The sequence below is a fragment of the Pelodiscus sinensis genome, chromosome 32, assembly GCF_049634645.1.
Source record: "Pelodiscus sinensis isolate JC-2024 chromosome 32, ASM4963464v1, whole genome shotgun sequence".
Lineage (NCBI taxonomy): Eukaryota > Metazoa > Chordata > Testudines > Trionychidae > Pelodiscus > Pelodiscus sinensis.
The window spans coordinates 2,275,541-2,280,744 of record NC_134742.1 but is presented as its reverse complement, the minus strand read 5'-3'; positions in this window follow the sequence as shown (position 1 = coordinate 2,280,744).

Genomic DNA, 5,204 nt, shown 5'->3' with positions numbered 1-5,204 from the left:
GATGTCAGAAGAAGGGCAAGGAGGAAAAAGAACATCCCACACTGGGAACCCTGAAATCAGCCTCTCTGCTGTCAGACACTTTAGTCTCTATGATTTCCTCCTGTGGACTTGCTATCGTGAAGTCTCAGAGACTGGGGATGTTTCATCTGGGCTCCACTCTGCAGTTTCTGGTGCCAAACCATAGAGAGTATTGGGCAAGGGAGAGAAGCCGATCTCATCTTTGCCCCTGGAATTGTGCAGCCTGTTTGCTGTTGTCCTCTAAGATCCAGGTCAGATAGTGTCAGTGAGACATGGGGCACCACCAGCCCATTGAGGGAACTATGGGCTTCTCTTGTCATAGTCACCCTAGCCCTACTGGCCTGGAGGATTCCTAACTACCCAGACTTCTGGCTCATCTCCATGTCCCTGAGGGATCCCATCTACTCCACCCTCTCTCCAATACTTCATAGAATCATAGGGCTGGAAGAGACCTCAGGAGGTCATCTAGTCCAGACCCCTGCCCAATGCAGGACCAACCCCAATGAAATCAACCCAGCGAGGGCTTTGCCAAGCCAAACCGTAAAAATCTCTAGGGATGGAAATTTCACTACCTCCCTAGGGAACCCATTCCAGTGCTTCACCACCCTTCTAGTGAAATAGATTTTCCTAATATCCAACCTAGACCTTCCCAACTGTAACTTGAGATCATTGCTCCTTGTTCTGCCATCTGCCACCACTGAGAACAGCCTCTCTCCATCCTCTTTGGAACCTCCCTTCAGGAAGTTAAAGGCTGCTATCAACTCCACACACACACACATACCTGCCCATATCTTCTGCAGACTAAATAAGCCCAAATCCCTCAGCCTCTCCTAGTAGGTCAAGTTCTCCATCCCCCCAATCATTTTGGTTGCCTTCCACTGGACCTCTCCAATGCGTCCACATCCTTTCTGTAGTGGAGAGCCCAGAACTGGACACAATACTCCAGATGTAGCCTCACTACGGCTGAATAAAGGGGAATAATCACTTCTCTAGAACTGCTCACAATGCTCCTCCTAATGCAACCTAATTAGCCTTCTTGGCTACAAGGGCACACTGTTGACTCATATCCAGCTTTTCATCCACTGTAATCCCCAGGTCCTTTTCTAGAACTGCTACTTAGCCAGTCAGTCCCCAGGCTGTAACAATGCTTGGGATTCTTCCAACCCAAGTACAGGACTCTGCACTTGTTCTTGTTGAACCTCATCAGATTTCTTTTGGCCTAATCCTCTAATCTAAAAGCTTTCGTGGGCCAGACCCACTCCTCAGGGTGGATGACGGCAGCATGACACTGCAATATCCATAGACCCAAGTGGGAACTGAAATGTATAAGAAGGGAAGCTCTTGGCATGGGACTCTGGGTTCAGTCCTGAAAGCTGTGCCTCAGAGGAACCCTGAATTCTCGCTTAGTCAGCCTGGCCTGGCCAGTAATACTGATTTGATCCACCATGGACGGGTAACTATGCACCATCTGTATGTGTGTGAGGTGGGGAGGGGGGGGGAAGGCTTGTCTTTATGAAGCTGATGCTAACTGCTTCTCCACGGTATTCTCAATAAACACAGCGTATTGCCTTTTCCCAGCTTCTTATAAGCGTAACAGTTTCTCCACCAGGGATGTGAATGGCTCACTGGGCTCGTCGGCTCCAGTTAACTGGTAGGGGCTGGAGCAGCTCTCCACCCATCACAGGCAGGGGGATGCTCCAGCCATGCAGGGCCTACCACCAGCAAGGGCTGAGCCAGCCGGCTGGCCAAAGCAGCCTTTGTTCTCAGTGGAGGCGCCATCACAGCCTGGTGGCAGGGGGCCCGTCCCTCCTTTAATGGTTTGACTGGTTAACCAATTAAACAGGATCTCACATCCTGTTCCTCAGCTGGAGCAGTGAGTGTAGTTCCAGTGAATTTGGTGGCTCTGAGCTGGTTGACAGCTGGCCCAGCTCCGGGGTACAGAGCAGACCCTCCTGCCTAGGGAGATGGCTGATGTCTCCCCTTCACATCAGGACCACGATACCAGCTGTCCAGGGGGGTCCCTTTAAGAACGAGCCTCAGATAGCCACAGAAAGCAACTACTGACCTGATGCCCTGCCGGAACAGGTCTGCTCAGGGTAACTAAGCACCTTTATTGGTCAGCCCTCTTCCCCAGCAGAGACCCAAACCTCTCTCCCTCCCCCACGATCTCTGCTGGCCCCTGCTCCCTGCTTGGTGGTGAACTGAAGAAAAACCAGCCCATAGGGATTGCCAGCAGGTAAATTTCCACCCTTCCCCAGCAATGACAGGAGGGCTCTCCCTCCACCTCCCCAGGACAGAAGCTGACAGTTTACCTGGTGCTGGCTCAGGGGCTGTGTGGAATGAGGGGTCTCAGCTTGAGCCCTAGGCACCCATCTCACTCAGCCAGGCCTGCACCAATTTTCTCCTTGGCTACGTCTAGACTGGCCCCTAATTCTGGAAGTCATGCAAAGCAGGTAAGTCAGAATAGGGAAATCCACGGGGGATTTAAATATCCCCCGCGGGATTTAAATAAACATGTCCGCCACTTTTTTTCCGGCTTGGGGAAAAGCTGGAAAAAAGCATCTAGACATGCGCGATCCTCCGGAATAAAGCCCTTTTCCGGAGGATCTCTTATTCCTACTTGCAAGTTTAACCAATAAACAGAGGTGCTGCAAAAGGCCCTTGTGAGGTCACTGCCACACTCACCCCTGCCCTGCAGGTCTAATGTCCTGTCCCTAGCACACCCTTTGCATGGTTGAACTGCTCCCCCTGTGTCATCCCCACTCATTCAGGGCTAGTTCTGGGGTCAAGCAGGTTGCACATGGAAACATCAGAGGCTGCTCAGTGCCACACACAGTTTGCAGAGAGTTGCAGACTGTAAGGCCAGAGGAGAGTTTGATCATCTAATTTCCCCCTTCCCCTCCAGCAGATCACAGGCCTTCTGTACAGTAGTAAGTTTGGACCAAAGCGCATTGCAGAAAAGCATCTGGTCTGCACTGAAGGCTACGTCTACACTGCAGGCTTCTTGCACAATGGCCATTCTTGCGCAAAAACTTGCAGAGCATCTTCACTGTATGCGCGTTGTTGCACAAGTAAAATTATAGTACAGCATCGGAAAACAGGGCTTCTTCCGGAAGAGTTATTCCTCTCCCCCCGAGGAATAAGCCTTCCTGCGCAAGAGCTCTTCCACAAGAAGGCAGTGTAGACAGGCAACATGAATTTCTTGCACAAGAGTGCCCTATGGCTAAAATGGCCATCGGAGCTTTCTTGTGAACGAGAGCATCCACACTACCATGTAGAATAGTAATAGAGATGTAGCCGTGTTAGTCTGGTCTTGCTGAAACAAAAGACAGGACCATGCAGCACTTTAAAGACTAACAAGATGGTTTATTAGGTGATGAGCTTTCACCTAATAAACCTAAAGCTCATCACCTAATAAACCATCCTGTTAGTCTTTAAAGTGCTGCATAGTCCTGTCTTTTGTTTCACACTGCCATGGACGCTTTGGCACAAAACCACGTCTCTTGCACAAAAGCCCATGGCAGTGTGGACACGCTCTTGTGAAAGACCTTTTGCACAAGAACTCTTGAGCAAAACAGTTCTTGCGCAAGAAGCCTGCAGTGTAAATGTAGCCCCGGAGTGGGGACATCCTTGACATCCTAAGTGATGACAAGATAGGAATTAAGCCCCCAGGAATCTGTTAGCGGGTTTATTCCTTCACCTTCCTATTTCCCTGGCCCTTCCCATGTGCGAATAGAATAGCAATAGCTGAAGTTGAGAGATGCAAACACTTTGATGTTTATTGAGGTTAGCCTTCAGCAAACATAAATCCAGTTTCCTTTACTTTTTTCCCACCCACTTCCTGTTTTCCCCAATGTACAGATTACTATTCTCAGCTATACCTTAACCAATCATTCTACTGAAATTTAATTAATTTAACTAATGCAGTCAGTCCTAATATATTGTAACTAGCCAATGAGCCCATCATAAAAGGGGATTTTCCGGTCTCTTCTCCACATCCTATTCCCTTTCTATCTCGTCTTCTCTCCTGAGCCTCCAGTCTCTCGTTCTGTCTCTCTCTTTCTCCCCTCCTCCTACTGCCTCCCCCCCCTCAGCTCTCCTTCATCTCCTGCCTCTCTCTCCATCTCTCTTTCTCTTCTCCTCCTCCTCCTCCTGCATGAGGAGCAGTGGAACCTGGCTGCCTATGAGCTTCAGCTGCCCCCCCCCCGCACCGTTTCCCTTCACCCCAGCACTGATCCTGCAGCCTCCCAGTTGTCTTCCACCTTCCCCTTCTCCTCCTTCCCCCGCCCTCCCCCCAGCCAGGGTCTGGTCACAGCCAGGGGGCAGGGCCTGGAGCTGCTGTCACACCGCACATCACCACTCTGCCCCCCTTCACCTCCCGCCGTGGTACTCGGCTGACTTCTGCACCATTCAGCTGGGCCACCACAGGGGAGCAAGCAAAGCAAATGGCCATTTGGGCTCCCCCGCGGCAGCCAGGCTGAGTGGCGCAGAAGTCAGTGGAACGCCACAGTGGAAGGTGTAGGGGGGCTGGGCTGCGCAGAAGTCAACCGAGTGCCACGGTGGGAGGCAACAGCGCCGCCCAGAGGGAACAGCCAGAATTTCAGCATTATAGTCACAGACATTGGGCTACTATATATATGATGATTATCTAATCATTTATATCTGACCACCTTAATTGATTTATACCCAACAAAATGGGTGGGATAAGGGAGGGAGTTTGCAGGTTTGCATATTGAGTTAGAAGCAAGGCCTAAGGCAGAGTAGAAGCTAAGCACACCCCCACCTCTCTCACACACTCTTCAGGAACATCTTTGCTATGAATTGAGTCTATAAAGGACAGAAGACCCATCCAAACAGAGAATGTAATCAGAGACTTAAGATAGCAGTTTATTCCATTTCTGCTACAAGTCTGCATCAGAAACACTGAAACTGGTGTGTGTAATTGTTTCCTTTAACATTTTTACTCTAAATCTTTTTTCTTTCTTTAATAAACCTTTAGAGCCTACAGGATTGGCACAACATACCCTTTTGGGTAAGATTTAAGGTATAAATTGACCTGGGAATGGGGCTGGTCCTTTGTGGTAAGAAGAACCTGCTCGGATTTGGATGGGTTTTCATAACCTCTCATTTGTGTAAAGTGTGGTGCTAGTTATGGCACAGGAAAAGCTGGCATGTCTAAGGGAAGG